The 19,772-nt window shown below is 36.1% G+C and overlaps 1 protein-coding gene across 2 annotated transcripts in view; it reads left to right on the forward strand.

Moving 5' to 3' along the window:
* Window positions 1-5,304: 5,304 nt before the first annotated feature.
* LOC127858926 (putative extracellular sulfatase Sulf-1 homolog) overlaps window positions 5,305-19,772 on the forward strand; it is a 55,303-nt gene continuing 40,835 nt past the window's right edge. The window contains exon 1 of one of the 2 annotated variants that reach the window (XM_052396266.1): window positions 5,305-5,437. The gene's annotated coding sequence lies outside the window, so the exon portion shown is untranslated. Of the gene's footprint in view, window positions 5,438-19,127; window positions 19,147-19,772 lie in introns of those variants that run through there. The other variant, XM_052396269.1, reaches the window with a different exon arrangement.

A 19,772-nucleotide genomic window follows, 5' to 3' on the forward strand; every position in this document is an offset into this window, starting at 1 on the left:
ACAGGGGCTACAACTTAGAATTTAACCTCCTCGAGTCTCGCTTTGAAGGAATCGAGATCGGGGCTTGATTTGACCAGGTATGGAAGACCGTTCCAATACATTATAGTGCGGGGAAAGAAGCAATTCATGTGATACTGGGTGCGTGATTGGGGGATTAGAAAGTTTAAGTTTCTTGTAGGGGTAAGGTGACAGTGGTCCACGTTGACTAGTTGGTTGTGAGTTTTGTACAGAATTATGAGGGAGTTGGTCATGCGGCGGTTGGCAAGGGTGTTCCAATGAAGGGTCTGTAACATATGAGTGACACTTCTGGTGTATGCATAATCAAGTATGACATGCCGGGCTGCTGCTCGTTGGACCCCTTTTAATTTATCAGCCAAGTATATTTTTGCCAGGGATGCCACACAACTGAACAATATTCAAGTTGTAGGTGCACGTATGTGGTATAAGCAGCTTTTTTTAACCTTTGTGTTCTGGGTCCTAACGTTTCCCTTTATGAAATGGAGGGAGTTTTTGCTTTAAGGGATATATTATTAATATATTTTGACCAGTTTAAATCCTTAGTTAAGGTTACCCCAAGGTACTTGGCATTAACAGTTGATTTGAATTCAGTATTATGGAGGGTATAGGGAAATATGATGAGGTTTCTTTTTCTAGTAATTCGTAAAACCTCGCACTTATCAGGATTAAATTCCATTGCCCAATCTCTTTCCTATTGTTCTAGTCGGTAGAGGTAATTTTGAAGTTGTTCTGATTCCGACTGGGACTTGATTGACAGATAGACTACAGTGTCGTCAGCAAATAACCTAGCCTTACTTTTTATACTGTCAAGGAGGTCATTTATATATGTCAAGAAGAGGCAGGGACCTATGACCGAACCTAGTGGGACTCTAGACATAACTGGGAGTTCATCTGAGTAATGACCCTAAACCGCAACTCTCTTTGTAAGGTTATTTAGGATGGACCTTATCCAGGAAGTGACCTCTTAAGTTCACCCCCAAGCTTGTATAGTTTGAAGATAAGCTTGTGGTGATATACCTTATCGAACGCTTTGGAGAAGTCCAGTACAGTGACATCAGTTTGTTGACCGTTTTCCAGAGAGTCAATTAGTTCTTGGGAGATACTAATCAGCTGTGTCTCGCAGCTATGTTTTGACCTAAATCCATGTTAGCTGGTGCTTATCAAAGTGTGACATTAAGTTTGAGACAATTATGTGTTCCATCTGTTTAGAGACAATACATGTAAGTGATATGGGTATGAAATTGCTGGGTTTTGACCTTGATCCATTCTTAAACACAGGAGCTATTGTTGAAACCTTCCAGTGTTACGGAACAATACCTAAACTAAGAGATAATTGGAATATCTTGCAAATAATGGGAGAACTCTCTTTGTGAAGTTTATTAAGGATCCGTGGGGAATCTGGTCTGGGCCGGATGCTTTACTGGGGCAGAGTCCACTCAGGAGTTTATCTACATCTTCTTCTGTGATACTTATCGAAGGCATTTAAAACTTCACCTTGTTAATTAGGGTGCTGCAGGCCTGCTTCAGGCTGAGGGGCTGAGGCCGAGTGAAAACTGATTCAAACTGCCTATTTAGGATATTGGCCTTGTCAGTAGGTTTTGTGTGGGTGATACCTTCTGACTCCAGAGGTGACACTCCAAAGTTTTCGGAATTGTGTTTGACAAAGCTATAGAACTTTTGCTCCAAACTAGTTGTGAGTCACCTTCAAAGATAATCGTTTCTATATAATGCCAATAGGACTTCCTTATTTGGTTTTGGATGGAGGACTTTAAAGTTTTGAACTGGGATGTTAACTTTCGGCCGGCAGACTTTTTATTTGATTTTTTTTATATAACCTGTCTCTACGTCTGATGAGTCTAATGATTGATAGGGTGATCCATGGCAAGTCTTGTCTGGTCTTTGTTATTTTTGTTGGGATATGAGTTTCACATAAATAGTTAAGTTTAACTTTGAAGTCCGTCCAGGCAGTTTCAGGGTTTGTATAATTTATAGTACCAATAAACTCCATGCGAAATGTGTCAATATCTTGTTTCAGCTGTGACCAATTAGCACGTTTGTAAAAGTGGGATTTTTCTTTTAGGTTGGGGTTAACGACCCTTGTTGATTTGTATTTCATGAAAAAAATATGTCGTAGTCTGAAGTGGCAAGACTCGGTGTGGTTTTTACGATACAGGTCGCTGATGGCAGATTGGTTAGGAAAAGGTCATGGATGTTCAAGTTTCTAGTGTAGATTTTAACTACATTTTGAAGGTTATAGGTGACCATGTTTTCTAGAAAATCTTCATACAATTCCTTGTGTTTTGCAGGTAGGCTTAAAGGATTCGTTTGTCCAGTCGATGTCAGGCAAGTTAAAGTCTCCTAGGAGCCAGATGATGCTATTCTTGGGGATGAGTTTTAATGATGACCAAAGTTCATCTAGGGATTCTTTGTCATTCTCACGGGGATGCTAGTATGATCCTATGTATATGGATCTTACTCCGTTGATGGTTATCTTTGCCCAGCATAAGTTTATCAATGATACATCTCTATTTACAAAAGAGCTTGTAATCCAAACATTTTCGGCGTTGATTATTCTAGAGCATATTACCGAAAGAAATACACGATAATTAATTTAACGATGACAAAAGACTTTCACACTCCACCTAAACAATATATATCTATAAAATCACCTTTTCAATTAATTATCCTCGTTTTACTGGATAGAATTTACTAAAACCTTTTATTTCATAGATCGCCTAGTACGTGAAACAATGAACACATACGCAAGTTTAAGTTTTGTGAGTAAAAAGTTGATTTAAGAATTGTGAATGCAACTAGATTTAAAGGGGCCTTTTCACGTTTTGGTAAATTGACACAATTGAAAAAAATTGTTTCAGATTCGAACATTTTCGTTTTAGTTATGATATTTGTGAGGAAACAGTAATACTGAGCATTTACCTTGCTATGAAATAGCTATTATATGCATCTTTTAACGATTTAAAAACCTGAAAGTTATAAAGCGTTGCAACGCGAAACGATTAAATAATTTTTTGAGAGCTCTGTTGTCGTTAAATTTTGTGAAAGTACGAGGATTGTTTATATTAAGTATAAAATACATCTATTATTGCACGAGGAAGGATGACCGAATGGTCTAAATGGATAATACTTTTACTCCAGGACTCAGGGGGTCAGTGGTTCAAGCTCTGTTGAGGGTTACTTTTTTTCTTTTTTTTAAATGTTATTCTCGATTTATCACTGGAGACTTTTATTTCCAATGTTTACAATTATCATTATAAAGCATTTAATGACAAACGTTAAAAAAATGCAAAAATCTATTAAAAGGCCCCTTTAAGACCAACAGTATTAACACGCTTTCCGGTTTGCACACAAATTGGTACACATACTTCTGTCTTAGGTAACCCCGCTTCAATTCAACTCCCTTCATATGTAAATTTGGCTGATGTCCAACACACCATAAGGACACATGGAGGTTTTTCTTGTACTCTGTTTAAAAATTGCCAATCATTCAGTAAATTATAACTGACTCGAAATTACATATATAATAATACAATTGTTCCACCATCCGTCAGTCTAAGAAGTTCATAAGATATGAATTCGGCGACAAACTCCAGATGCTTGCATAATGCAAACCACAGGCGCGGTATAACCTCATAGACTTACAGATTGCCTTAAGCTTGTACATATCCTTGCATAATAAAAGAGTGAGATGTGCGGGCTCGACCAGATTCATTTTTTATAATTTGTATTTGTTTTCCGACTACTTCTTTATATTACATATCTTTGTTGTGATTAAATCACTAGGGTTTAGTTTACTTGTTCTTGAATGAAAGTACGTCGTTCGCCCGTTCGTTTTCGATTGTAAAGTATATTGTTCCAGAACATAGTTGATGGCCATGATCACATTTCTTCATCTTTATTGTCAACTTTCAGAGGCGCCAACTTATCAAGTACCGGACAGTAGTAGGATATTTTTTTGTGCGATTAAAAACCAAAGGATTTGTTTTGTTCTTCATACGTACAATAAGAATTTGAATACCCTGCAAATAAACGTGTTGTATTCAGATGAATCTACTTTTACATGGTTGCTCGAACTTCGAGGGTTTCGGTTTATCCGTGACGATCTTAATATACTGGTATATGTGTTAAGAAGTATTCTGTTACTCTTAAAGATGTGTTTTCTATTTGTATTAAGATGTATATGTGATAAGTCGACGCATGCGAAAGACGTCGGACCTCGGACATTTCCGATTAAATTTTCTGAGGTCCGGTATTATTCCCGAAACTGTCGGACCTCGTGTTTTGGTCGAAAATGGAACTAGGAATATGTAAAAAACGGACTGCTGTAATTTAAGTTTACCTAGATATATTGATTTTCGATACAATGGAACGGATTTTGCTAAGTAATAATACTAGTACTGATGCTTTATATTGCTGTTAAAAATTATTTTTAATGTATAAACAATTACAAAGTTTTCTTTCCTTTTAATTTAAACTTTTACCGTATGTTTTTAAAAACACGTTTGAATTTAGTTTTTATTGAATTGTTTATAAAATTGTTAAGCATAGTGAACATCATAATGGAGAAATGAACTCTATTTTCAATACTTTTGTTAAACAACAAGGTCCTGTAAAATCTGGTGGGATCAGGTAAAGTTTTACAGTTATCGGACCTCATGTCCTGCAATATTTGTTTGCCTTTCTCATGGGTTTGTGATATGGTAAATTAATATTGTCGTTTATTTTCAATAATTATTCACAACGTCTTAAAAATAAGCACACCGTTGTATTAAATGGAATATATTGACTGATATATTATTTGAACTTGAAACACCCTTCTAGATAATATAGTAAATTATATTCAGCATATTCAACTTATTTAGTAAATGCAGAGGCGTAGACGTTATCTATGTCTCTGGTAAATGTAATACATACATGTCTTGTAAACATTTGTTCAAATTATTTGTTCAAATAAAAATACAATGTTTCCATCGAACTGGCGGAAATTAAGAGCATTTACAGACATTGTACACTGAACAACTTTGCTCTGTAACAGGCCCCTTCTAAAATTTAAAGTGTTTTAAAATTGAAACAGGGGAGGAACAGACAACGATATGTCAGTACACAATGCTTAATTTAAATGGCCTATTGTGTTTGGCTTAAAGTATAGTTCGATGTATTGTTTAAGAACTGTTTATATTTTTTTCGTCAAAAAGAAGCAGTGGAAAACAAACTTGAAATGTTATGGTAATGCACCGTCTTCATTTGTGTCCGTTTGGTCCTAATGATCAAAAACATCAACACAACAACAACAAAGCAAAAGATTGCACTGAACAGTAGTATCAGGCAATAATACATGTAGATCTATTTGATAAATATTTATGACATTTGCAGTTGAAAACATTTCGCTCACATTGTTGCGGTAAGTTTCGCATATATTTTTAAAAATTAATTGTTACTAAATCATTTTATGTTATGATAACTAAATGAAATTGTAATTGAATTAATCAGTAATGTTCATGATGTTTGTGGCATACTTTTTCATTAGTGAACAAGATTATCAATTTATAATTTGCCTATTTAATTTTAATTGATTTGACCCAAACTAGAGTGCAAAATCATATGGCAGCTTACTCTAAGGTGTGGCCTTTCAAACGAATTTTTTTTAAAATTAACATTTAAATTAAATAATTATTAAAGGAGCATATCAATATATAGGTTAGCACTACCAATACACTGTATTATACAGCTTTGGTCCACAATAATATTGTTTCACAGACCTTACCACATTCGTATCAAATCAAGGGTTTATCAAGTTTTTTCTTCTTTTCACCCAATGCCAGCATACATGTTTAGTGTTAATAGTTTGCAATCAAATGTACATTGCATATACTTAAATATTCCATTTTATTAGCTCGGCTGTTTTCAGAGAGAGAAAACCCAAGGTATTGTCATAGCCAGCTCGTTGTGTCATCCGCCATCCGCGTCATGCTAAAACCTTTACATTTTACTCTAAAATCAATGCTTCCACCTACAACTTTGGAACTTCATATGTAGATGCACCTTGATGAGTTCTACATGCCACACCCATTTTTGGGTCACTAGGTCAAAGGTCAAGGTCACTGTGACCTCTAATTTTTTTTTTTAATCTGACAAGCTTTTATTTTATTCAAAACTGCACCCTCAGCCTAGCATTGGCACCCGTTATGCGGTGGTCTTGTTTATTATTTAATGTTCCAATCGGCATAAATACTGTCAGTTTAGTTTGAACATTTATTTAAGCTTTATTGCATTTAAATTACTAACTACTTATTTGAAACGCTCCCGAGTCAGTTTCCGGGGACTAAACCATTACTTGGTGTCTATGGGGAAGATCTTAAGATACTCTCACAGTAAGTGGGGATCGAACCTGTGACCTCCAGGTCTGTAGGCGGACACCATATTGATTACTCCATAGTGACCTGGTAATGTTACAATTAAACTTCTGTTTAAGATACAACATGCAGATTTTATTGAAATCTTGATAGACTCTCGATTAAAAACTTTAATGGAAAACTACCTATCAGGGAGTGTATAAATACACTAAATTTAGTTTAACCCTATTTATTTAAGCTCGATTGCATCCAAAGCCTCAGGCCTATTGAAGCGCTCTCTAGTCCGTTTCCTGGGCGTATTGAAGCGCTCTCTAGTCCGTTTCCCGGGCCTATTGAAGCGCTCTCTAGTCCGTTTCCTGGGCCTATTGAAGCGCTCTCTAGTCCGTTTCCTGGGCCTATTGAAGCGCTCTCTAGTCTGTTTCCTGGGCCTATTGAAGCGCTCTATAGTCCGTTTCCTGGGCCTATTGAAGCGCTCTCTAGTCCGTTTCCTGGGCCCAGAACCAGTACTTGTTGTCTTTGGTGGAGATCTTAAGCATGCCCCCACAGTGTGAATAGAACCCGTGACCTCCTGGTCGCTACGCTGACACCATATCCATTATACCATGGCGACCTATTAGGGAGTGTATTCAGTGGTACTGCTTCAATTCATTTGGTCAGATCCAAAAGATTCAATTTCTATCAAAAACAACAATTGTCACCCAATCTTAGATGCAATTAATTCAGTTTTTTGCATGGACAAAATTATGGCCGTTTGTCAGGGTTCTCAATAAGAGCCGGCGGACGGCAAAATAGACTGTTTGTAATAAGATTTTGGCCGGTTGAAAATCGCTCATATTTGGATAATCAGCAATTGACTACTGTGAAACCATTATTATTTGTCCGACATTAGTTTTCGCCTTTTTCGTCCTTCGACCGATGAACGAATTCAAGATCCTAACGAACAATCATGTCCCATATTTGAAACAAATAAGACTGAATTACCGTAGGCATGAGGCATTTAAATCCAGCGTAATCCAAGCATAAACACAGGGTTCGAAATTAACACTCGCACACTCGCAAAATGCGAGAAAAAAAGATTGCAAGGTAAGTTATAAGCCACTAGTATTTTTGGCAAATAAAGAAATAGTGAACAAGAAATATCTTTAAAAAAGATATACGGCGTTGATTGTGGTCGATGTTTATGAACGATCAAAAATTATCTCTATGAGATAAAAAGTAGCGGATGCCTTTTTTGTGCGCAGTTCTTAGCTACATCATAAGCAAATCAATTACGGGGTGTTGCGCCAGATTTCGTGGCTTATTTTGCTTTATGTGATATTATTACTCAGATATCTATATTTACAGAATAGAAAAACACAAGAAATATGAAAATAAACGAGTGCATATAGGTCAGCCGGCAATACTCGAATCTTATTTAATTGCATAATTATAGTATAGCGAATTATTGTGCTCATGCTTAATAAACTGGTCTAAATGGATAAATATTTCTAATTAATTTTATAAAAATTGGTCCTTATCATGCAAATGTTGAAACCATATCAAAAATCGATGATTGACATACCACAATAATATCGCCGAATATCTTTATTTAGTATCTTTCTGATCAAAACAGACTTCAAGTGCACAAAGTTTACGAGACGGCTTTTATATAAAGATTTCTGCAACTGACCGCAAACTGACCTTGATACCTTGCGGATTGGAAAGCAATGCATTACAGTCACTACGTTATTGTCAGTAAGACCGGTGTAACACAATGATCGCAACCCCTTCTGCGAACTCCGGTGATGAACTGTATATAAACTCTGACTTTCACAAATGGCCGCGCATTGACCCAAACCTCGCGGGTTGAAATGCAATGCAAGTAAGTACTAAATATGACAACATAGCCTTTAGTATAAACGCTTTTGCGCTGGTAATTCTCTGAAAATAAAAGGTGAACGCACAAACTGTATTTATGTCGAAAATTGATTGTAAAACTGTTCTATTTATTGAGCCTTTTAATTAAGAATAAAATTGTTTCATGCTGTAAAACAGTGTTACAAAGACGCGGATATGTTTCCAATGTTCTGGTGTTATAATCAAATCAGCCAATGGAATAAATGAAGTGTATTCATTCGTACCTAGCCGCGGGAAATTTTATTTGAGTATTATTGGACACTTACAAAGTTCAAATCAGGGTGAAAAGCTGGCTTAATACAGCTTACGCCGAAAAAAAAACCCGAGTTATATTGGTTAATGCGTTCGACGGCGTGAACGCTAAACCGTAGGTCAATTTTTTGAACGTCCGAATACCCATTTGCGGAAGCGCGCACCTTGTTTGTTGACTGGTATACTTATAATACAGATACGCAGATGGTATTGCTACAAAAAACATGAAACAGTCGACTATTCACACTCAAGTTAAATCCACAAAGGGGTGTTCATTATACAGTGTACTGACAACTGACATTTCCTGTAAAACGCGACTGCAATACGGCTGTATCGAATGCGTCGACTTCGTTTAGGTATAATAGTGTTGATTAGCGCTAATTGTTAACAACTTTATTACCCATTGTGTGTATTTTGTTTTTCAGGGGTGTTGCAGATTATACAGCCTACACGCGGCGAATCCGGATAAAAGACAATACTATTAATCGCAATTAAGATATGGCGATGTGTGATCAACACCTGACTGAAATATATTCTGCGCTTTGTTACAAATTAATAAAGAACATTTTGATTTGTGTTTGGTTGTTTGGTTTTAACTGCATGGTCCATTCTTCCATGCTTCGTTGTTTAAAACACTCGTTAACGATTATTCAGTCCCACTTATCCGCTAATCATAACAAAGCACGTGTCAATGACATAAAATAATAAGGGACAGTTACTATCACCGAAAATAACAGACTTGTTAATTGGCATATGCCAAACAAGGCCCACCTCCTGCAAGTGACTACCAAGAGTCACCTCTCTTTCCCCAGCATGATTTTTTCGCAACCGCGTATTACATGTATTACAAACAAATCGGACGTTGTTTTTTTTTCAAAACCAAAAATGGACGAATTTAAGAGCGGACGAAATGGTCATTTTTATGAAAAGGGCGAAATTTTGTGCCGACGAAAATAAATGGTTTCACAGTAATCAAAATTTGCGTGTCTTTTCGGTAATTTTGCTCCTTTTTTGCTAATTTTCCCAACATTATTTACAGTAGACTCTGTAAACCGGACGGTCTGGGGACCGGGTAGACTCTGTAAACCGGACGGTCTGGGGACCGGGTAGACTCTGTAAACCGGACGGTCTGGGGACCGGGTAGACTGTAAACCGGACGGTCTGGGGACCGGCGTGATCATCCGGTTTTCAGAGAGTTCCAGTTTACTAAGAGTATGCATATTGCCGAAATATACATTGTATGCATTGTGTACAAAATCATATTAGAATAAAACAAACCATATACATTTACATGTACCATGTGATAACTGTCCTCATGTAAGGTTTATGTTTAAAGCATTCTTCAAACAATGTGTTTTCATTCGATTAATAGCAAAAAACATTCCATACCGACTTGTTATGATTAATCCCAAAGTGAGTGTGGTGCTTTATACATGTACATACGTGACATTTGTCATATAGGCGAGTGAGTCGTGTTCGAGTTCGCTATAAATAGCTCTGAATTAATTAAACCTCAAAGACAATAACGATTTGAGAAGTCTTGTAGATTTGAGACTATTGATGCTGAAGATGCGTTTGAAATTAAGAAAAGGCAATGAATGAATTTGCAGACAGATGGATGGATATTTTACGGTCATATTTTTTACAGTTTTATCTGACAAACAAACAACCATTTAAGCGTTAAATACTTGGCTATAAGATCTTTTAAACTACCCAAGAAGATCACAAGAAAGTAATTGTCGCAAGGGCATGCATTAATTTTGTAATTAAATTGTTTGTCATAAGCTTATTAAAACGATCGAGTCAATCACTTTTTGGTGTTACTGCACGTCTATTATAGACATTTTACAGTTTGTTTTACATTATTTAATCGGACTTCTTTAGCGCGGTAACAACTTGACACCTTTATGGTATGTTTAATCCGATTATCGATGATTGCGCGAGCAAAATGTGTGACACCGCACGTGCTGTGCTGACTAGGTATTGTATTTTTCACGCCTCGGGCATCTTGAGAATCTTAAGTTGAAAATGACCAAATTCACGGAGATATCTGTTCGGTTTCCGGTTTTGAGAGAGTTCGGTTTATTCAACATTTTTTAACAAAGAAATAGAAGGAGAAAATATGCGACTGGCCTGACCGGAATCGGGAGAGTTCCAGTATTCAGAGAGTCTGGTATTGGCAGAGTCTACTGTATATAAAAAACAGTGACCATATTATGGAGGCATCTTGGATCGCAAATTAAAAGTGGGGCATGTTTTCATAAGATTTTTTGTTTACCAGTCCAATGTGGCTGCAGGGGGGGGGGGTTAGAGGAAGGCCCAGCACACTATTATATTTTTTGTTCTAGATCGTTCCCTGCCATTATATCAAATGCATCTTTCCCTGGTACTTTTATAATCACAAATGTGGCTGTCTTTGTCTGGTGTGAAAGTTTATCTTAGCAATATCCAGACCAAGTTAGAATCTGGGTCATGCATGTCCAAAAACTAGGTCACCAGGTCAAATTTTCCAAAAACCTTGTTACAACTCTAAATACCGCATTTTTGACTTGATCTTTACGAAACTTGGTCAGAATGTTTGTAACATATACAAAAAGCTAGGTCACCAGATCAAATATTAGAAAAACATTGCTTAGTGGTTTTCCTGCTATTTTTAAAAGGCCGTAAAACGGACCCAATCCCCAAGCAAACTGACCCGATCCAAAACTGAAATAAATAAAAGAATCCCAATTTCCCCCCTAACATTTTTTAGCTCACTTGAGCACAACGTGCTCATGGTGAGCTTTTGTGATCGCTTTTTGTCCGTCGTCCGTTGTCCGTTGTGCGGTGTCAACATTTGCCTTGTTAACTCTCTAGAGCCTCATTTATTGTCAAATCTTCATGAAATTTGGTCAGAAGATTGGTTTCAATGATATTTTGGATGAGATTGAAAATGGTTACGTTTGCTTGAAAAATATGGCTGCCAAGGGGCAGGGCATTTTTCCGTATATGGCTATATTATAATGGCTATAGTAAAATCTTGTTAACACTCTAGAGGCCACAGTTATTGTCTTATCTTCATAAAACTTGGTCAGAAGGTTCATCCTTGGAGGAGTTTGAAAATGATGCCGGTTGGTTGAAAAACATGGCCGCCAGGAGGCGGGGCATTTTTCCTTATATGGCTATAGTAAAACCTTGTTAACACTCTAGAGGCCACATTTATTTTCCGATCTTTATGAAACTTGCTCAGAAGATTTGTCCCACTGTTATCTTGGATGAGTTCAAAAATGGTAACCTTTGCTTGAAAAACATGGCTGCCAAGGGGCGGGGCTTTTTTCCCTATGTGGCTTTATTATGGCTAAAGTAAAATCTTGTTAACATGCTAGAGGCCACATTTATTGTCCAATCTACATGAAACTTGGTCAGAAGATTTATCCCAATAATATCTTGGACGAGTCAGAAAATGATGACGGTTGGTTGGAAAACATTTCCACTATGGGGCGGGGCATTTTTCCGTATATGGCTATTATAGTAAAACCTTGTTAACACTCTATAGGCCACATTTATTTTTCAATCTTTATGAAACTTGCTCAGAAGTATTGTCCCACTGATATCTTAGATGAGGTCAAAAATGGTAACCATTGCTTGAAAAACATGGCTGCCAAGGGTTGGGCATTTTTCCTTATATGGTTATATATGGCTATAGTAAAATCTTGTTAACACTCTAGAGGCCACATTTATTGTCCAATCTTCATGAAACTAGGTCAGAAAATTCATCCCAATAATATCTTGGGCGAGTTCGAAAATGATGCCAGTTGGTGAAAAAACATGGCCGCCAGGAGTGGGGCATTTTTCCTTATATGGCTATAGTAAAACCTTGTTAACACTCTAGAGGCCACATTTATTGTCCAATCTTGATGAAATATGGTCAGAAGATTCGTCTTAATGATATCTTGGATGAGTTCGAAAATGGTTACGTTTGCTTGAAAAACATGGCCACCAAGGGGCGGGGCATTTTTCCATATATGGCTATATAAGGCCATAGTAAAATCTTGTTAACACTCTAGAGGCCATATTTTTAATCCGATCTTCATGAAACTTGGTCAGAAGATTCATCCCAATAATATCTTGGACGAGTTCAAAAATGATGCCGGTTGGTTGAAAAACATTGCCACCACGGGGGTGGGTCTATTTTCCTTATATGGCTTTAGTTAAACCTTGTTTACACTCTAGAGGTCACATTTATTTTCCGATCATCATGAAACTTGGTCAGAAGAATTGTCCCAATGATATCTTGGATGAGTATGAAAATGGTTTTGGTTGCTGCAAAAACATGGCCACCAGGGGCGGGGAATTTTTCCTTATATGGCTATATATGGCTATAGTCAAATCTTGTTAACACTCTAGAGGCCACATTTATTGTCCAATCTTTATGAAACTTGGTCAGAAGATTCACCCCATTAATATCTTGGACGAGTTCGAAAATGATGCTGTTTGGTTGAAAAACATGGCCGCCAGGGGGCGGGGCATTTTTCCATATATGGCACATTTGCCTTGTTCCATGTAACTCTCTAGAGGCCACATTTATTGTCCAATCTTCATAAAATTTGGTCAGAAGATTGGTCTCAATGATATCTTGGATGAGTTGGAAAATGGTTACGTTTGCTTGAAATACATGGCTGCCAAGGGGCGGGGCATTTTTCCTTATATGGCTATAGTAAAATCTTGTTAACATTCTAGAGGCCACATTTATTGTCTGATCTTCATGAAACTTGGTCAGAAGATTCATCCTAATAATATCCTGAAAGAGTTCGAAAATGATGCCGGTTGGTTGAAAAATAAGTTCGAAGCATGCTGTCTGAAGCCATATTAATAAATTGGGTGAATATTTTGGACATTTCTTTTCAGAAAATAAAAAAGAGAGACAGTTTAATAATTTCAAGAACAAAATAACTGAATATCAATTTCCAATATTCGCAATAAAATGTTAAGCAAGAAGAGTCATGTTGGGTTGAGTTTGATTGTTAAATATAATAGAGTTGTGTAAAAGAGTTGTTTGCCATTTCATATTTGTTTAAAAAAAAGAGTAATATTCTTTATGTTGAAAAACTATTAATTTTAAGTTCATAAGTTTAGGTCTCAAATGCATGGAAATTGTCCCCAAGTTTTCATGAGCTGTGAGACATTTGTCCCACCTCTTTTGATACCTTGGAAGGACGATTAACAATCTTTTACAGTTTTCATTATGTAAATCAGTTATTTCATTCATACATGTGTATCATATGTTTATAAGCCAGACATTGATCTGTGTCTGATTTCATTCCACGCCCCCATAAACTGATAAAGACCAAATTATATGACATAGTAGACCAGGGAGGCAATACAACATCACTTAATTATGTTCCACTGTGTTTGTGTTGTTTATGTTTTTAACCCTTTGCATGCTGGGAAATTTGTCGTCTACTAAAATGAGGTCTGCTGAATTTCTAAAATTAGCTTTTTCTTTGTTTTTTTTCCAAAGAATACTATCAGAATAGCAAACACGTTCTGTGGCGTCTCATCTGGATTTAAACTGTTAAATTTTGCACAGGCCTTTAAAATTCGGTTCCAGCACTGAAAGAGTTAAACATGCCATTTTTCTATTGTTCAACCCTTCTCTGATCCTCTGTCATTTAATTAAGTATAAAACTTAGTATGATATAATCATATATTTTTCTTTTTTAATGTGTTTATTTGTATAATTATACACTTTTTATGCCCCCGGATCGAATGTATGTGTGTTTCAGTGCCAAAACTGTTACCTTGGTCATAACTTTTGCAATATTGAAGATAGCAACTTGATATTTAGCATGCATGTGTATCTCATGGAGCTGCATGTTTTGAGTGGTGAAAGGTCAAGGTCATTCTTCAAGGTCAAAGGTCAAATATATGGCTTCAAACGGCGCAGTAGGGGCGTTGTGTTTCTGACAAACACATCTCTTGTTGATTAACAGAATGCTTTGAATTAAATAATAGAGCTTTTACTTAAAAATAGTGACGAAGGATTATAACTGCTTAATATGTTCATGTATCTGTTAATATTAAATTTAATATCACCTGAATGCCTCAGATTTAGACACTTACAGTTGACCATTTCAATAAAAACTATGTCTACTTGTTCTCCATCAAAACCTTACTGGAAGGTAGTTGCAATAATTCAACTCGCAGCTTTATAAGTTATAACCCAATGGTTAGCTGATAGTTGCAATGTGCTGGCTCTTGCCCATGGGTGCAAAATTTAATCAACAATGCAATGGTTAAGGAACACTGAAACTGCAAGATCTTATCAACGTTTACCTGTCACAACCACAAACTCATACGAATGGTACCTTTAAAACAATAAATAATTGCTTTTTATTGACTTAGTTTTGCTTTCGTACGCTGTATCCGCAATATTGGAAAATTGACCCAATATTGGTTAGGTCGCAGTACACCAATATTTTGCACATCGGGTTATGTGTTGGAGCCTACAAAGTCGATAACGATGTGTTATTCGATACAGAATACACTGTTTCAAATTTAAACATAAAACGTGTCAGCGAGGAAAGTGTGTTGAAACATCATCGTGTTTTTATAGGGTGCATGCAAAGGATAACATCCGTAGGTTGCCATTCAGGTAAATTTAACATGTTTATGAAGTTTATTCATTATTTTCCTCAATTTGTCTCGAACGACGTCTGTTTAGTGAAGCGCACGGATTCTCTGCACTGAACTGCACCCATGTTTATGAAGGGGTGCATATGGACTGCCAGAGCCGCCATAGCAAAAATTATCAAAGGCTCTGGCAGTCCGTTTATATGGACTAACTGGAAGAGTGCAGCTGCATTGGTCTCCGCCATGCCTTTAGTTTTATATATCACATTATTACTAATTTTTCTTTAATAATAATTTTAATAAAGTGAATTGGTTGTTCAAGGTTAATAATATAAGCAGCTTTAAAAAAAAGAAATATAGAATTAAATTATTTTAATACTTGTCAAATCCTACCAGGAGACCTGTTCTACCTATCCCTATTTTGTTGATGCATTTAATGAACGTAAAACAATTAAGTTTTTAAAACACCTATATATAGATTTTATTTTTTTGGCTAAGATAATTGATTGTATCCCATAGTAATGGCATAATTTTCTGCTTCAACGTGGGGGTATTGCTTTCATGGAGGTATTGCTTTCGTCTGCGCAACTAATGATGGGATAAAATTGCATGATTCATTGTCTAGCCATATTGTCGGAAGTTTGAAGAAACAGTTTGTCATTTCCCTGTACAAACAAATAGGCAAGTTTGCATTCACAGCTGACTTTGTTATGTTTTTCAACCAGTTGCATGTCATTATATTTCTTGATAAGTGAATTTTGTACAGCTCGCAGTTTTAAATCCTGTCTGAAATTAAGTTTTTTCTCGAGTTTGTTTAAAGTGAAGTTGTCATTTTGCCAACAAACCAATTAACCCCCCCCCAAAAAAAAAAATTGTCACAAAAAAGGCTACTAATTATTGTACGAGTTAAAGGACAATTTTTTTTTCATCTCTACATTCGACAAAGTTTCAAACAAAGAATAATAATTATAATCAAGACAAACTGGCATATATTTAATAATCTTCCCATGGCATTTAAATAATTACAAATATTGTTAAATTTGCGTACACACCTGTGTAACTTTTTCATAATGTGATGGAGGTGAAAGAAGTCAAAACTGTCTAAATTCTATCACTAACAATTGGAAATTACAATGCTAGAATGTACCTGCTACAAGCTCAGAGAAGTTCTGTGGATAATAGTAAAGGAAGGGCACTGCACCTATATTACAGGAACAAACACATGATTCAGCATTTAAACATGTTAATGAATGAATCATGGCAGCTGATAAAACTGTCTCAAAGGCTCACATTTTATAAACTGATTTAGACGGAAGCTTTTTAGTTGTATCTTGCGGACATCTAAGGTTAGAGGTATGCGTTGCTAGTCAGTCTGCTCTTAACTACGCTTAGAACGATAACCACCACATCTGCCTGTTTATACTTCACCACTGGTACTCTGCAGACAGTGAGTGTGTCTATGTAATCAATAGTGTTTAACAGCTTGTGCTAGGATATTGGCCAGTTTGTCATTGAAATCTGTACATATTGGCTGCTTTCAGGGAAAACAGGGCTTAATGCATGTCAAATAAGTGGTGTCTCATATTAGCCTGTGCACACTAATTAGCCTGTGCAATGCGCACAAGCTTATCAAGGACAACACTTTCTGATTTTATGGTGACAAGGCAAATAAACAAAATCACCTTTAAATCAAAAAAACAACCAATGAGTTCTAAATTTTTACCTTGTGGCATTTTTTAGTAAAAATCTACAAGGGACCTTTTCACAGTTTGTCATTAAATGCTTAATATAGAGAAATGTAAACATTGGATCTTAAAAGCTCCATTAAAAAAAACAAGAGTAAAATTAAAGAAACCAAAAAAAAGTAACCCTCAACTGGGCTCAAACCACTGACCCCTGGAATAAAAGTCTTTTGTTTAGACCACTCGGCCATTCGTGCTCATACAATGAGAGATGTATTTTATACTTTATATAAGCAATCCTCATGGTATGAAAAAATAAAATGACAACAACAGAACTCTCCAAATTATTAAATTGTTTAATAATTAAAATTTTGTCAATTTACCAAAACATGAAATGGTACCTTTAAAGACTTTCAGACTTGCAAATTGAATGAGTTCAATACACTGTCAGAAATTACATCATGAATAACAGGTTTGATGATTGCCTGTTAGCATGGGGCCAGTAGATTTAAGCCCAGGAAACTCAATTTCAAAAGTTGGTTATTATAAGTTGGGCTAAAAAGCAGGGCAATTAGCTTTTTCAAAGCTTGAACAACTCAATCCAATTAATCATAGAATACAAATTGGCGACTGTGGATTAATTAGGCCTAAGAAATGATTCAATTCTGGCTCACAACAAGACATGATGCATTAAAAGTTTGTCATGTTGGCAAAATTGTTGCTCAATAATTTAAAGAAAATAGATCAAGTACACATAACACAACATGTACATGAATTTAGGCTTGTTATTCTTTAGCAAGGCAACCAAAATTCTAAAGATGGTTGCCAGTGAAGCAACCAATTGCGAAAAAAGAGACATATTGTTGTTATTTTGTCTAAGTTATCTCTATAACATAATTATGTGGAAAAACAGTGCACACACATCTGGACCTGTGCTTTAAGAAACACTCTTTATAAATTTGAATGGGTTGTGTTCATTTCAAACTTACGATATAAAAAGCTTTAACATAATTTTGAAAACTGAGTTGCGTCTAAGATTATGCAATAGCGAACAACTTCAGTGCCTTCAGCGCTTTGATTTATGTGAGACATGGGTGTGTGTATGTAGTATCAGTTCTCAAATTAATGTTTAGCTAAATATTTATAAAAGATTACAGTTAATGATACTGTTATAATATTGTAGAAGAAAACAACAAATGCATTGTGAAATGTTCAGCAGTTGCAAGTAGAGATGCTTTCTAAATGTTCTGGGAATTCTTACTGGTAGTGTACAATGCAAATTTGCAGGTGTTACCGTAATTACTCTATGTTTTCGGACACTCTAAGTTTTCGGACACCCCCTTTTTGAGCAAAAATAATTATTTTTCGTGACTCTTTATTTTCGGACACACGAGTTTTCGTCCGTTATTTATGTCTCTAAGTTTTCGGACAGTATATTTTACAGCGCTATTTTACCAACTTTCGAACCTGTTTTCGATATCTAATGACACTTCGATCATGGGGTTTTACAACCAGATTAACATCATAAAAAAATGCGGGTGCATGCCTGAGGGCAATGGGCCATTACATTTGCGTTATTGTGTAAATAACCTTGTAAACCGGTATTAAACAATGGTTTCGCCCGATAGCATAAGCGCTATGACAGTTACCAGGGGTAGTGTCAATTACCAGTTCAATTATCTACCGCAATGGTACTACCCCTTCTCAGTAAAATAACTGTGACAAATACTTAATGTTTCATGTTGTGATGCACCCTATTACAAGTTTTACGAACAATGGAAGGTGTTACACAACAACTATCGGAAATGAACAAACAAAGAATGCATAGTTTGCTCTTTTTATAGCGTTAATTACAGGTTCATACAAGCGTGTATCGGTACATCACATGCTCATTTTTGAACTCATTGGTCAAAGTACAACCTTGAAGTAACTTTCTGTCAAATAAATTAAGCATTTACAATTATTTAAAATGCAGTGCAAACATGTATAACTGTAATTTATACTATACGGCATGGTATTTTACACGCGCGTGCTATTACCGGTAGTCGTTGATACAATTGACGCTATTTTCGGACACTTCTATTTTCGACTCTAAGTTTTCGGACACCTGTATTTTGTTAATATTTTTCGTATCTAAGTTTTCGAAAACATAGAGTTATTACGGTAACCTAATCTACAAGTATTTCAGCACTCAAAATTTGTGCTGTGTGTTTACCGACTGATATAAATGTAATAATATTACTATGTATACGAGAAGTATGAATTCTGTCTGCAAAGTCTGATTGTGCTTGAGTAATGTTAGGAGACTCAGTGAGGTTTGTAATGGAATCATTGATTCATGTATCTGACGAGCAGACAAATCAATGGTTCTAAAGATTATTGGCATTGAGTACTTTAACTGACTTTGTCACAGATTTTGGCATTTTTGTGCTGTGTAATCATTTATGCATTAAATGTAAACATAAAAACTAAAGAGCTCCAGTTTACCCCACCTTGGCTAGATAAACTGTCCTTTGAATTAAAAAGCTATTGCTTAAACTACTCTACAATAAGAGTTACATTACATCATTTTTAGCTCACCTCAGCACAACTCGTGGTGAGCTTTTGTGATCGCCTTTTTGCCCGTTGTGTCCACCTTGTTTACACTCTAGAGGCCACAGTGATTGCCCAATCTTCATGAAACTCGGTCAGAACATGTGCTCCAATGATATCTCGGATGAGTTTGAAAATGGTTCTAGTCTATTGAAAGACATCACTGCCAAGGCGCATGGCAGGTGTCCTATTATGGCTATTGTAAAACCTTGTTAACACTCTAGAAGCCACATTTATTGTCAAATCTTCATGAAACTTAGGCAGAAGACTAATTCTTATGATATCTTAGATCAGTTCGAAAATGGTTTCGGTCTGTTGAAAACATTGCCGCTAGATGGCGGGGCAATTT

The sequence above is a fragment of the Dreissena polymorpha genome, chromosome 14, assembly GCF_020536995.1.
Source record: "Dreissena polymorpha isolate Duluth1 chromosome 14, UMN_Dpol_1.0, whole genome shotgun sequence".
In the NCBI taxonomy this organism is placed as follows: domain Eukaryota; kingdom Metazoa; phylum Mollusca; class Bivalvia; order Myida; family Dreissenidae; genus Dreissena; species Dreissena polymorpha.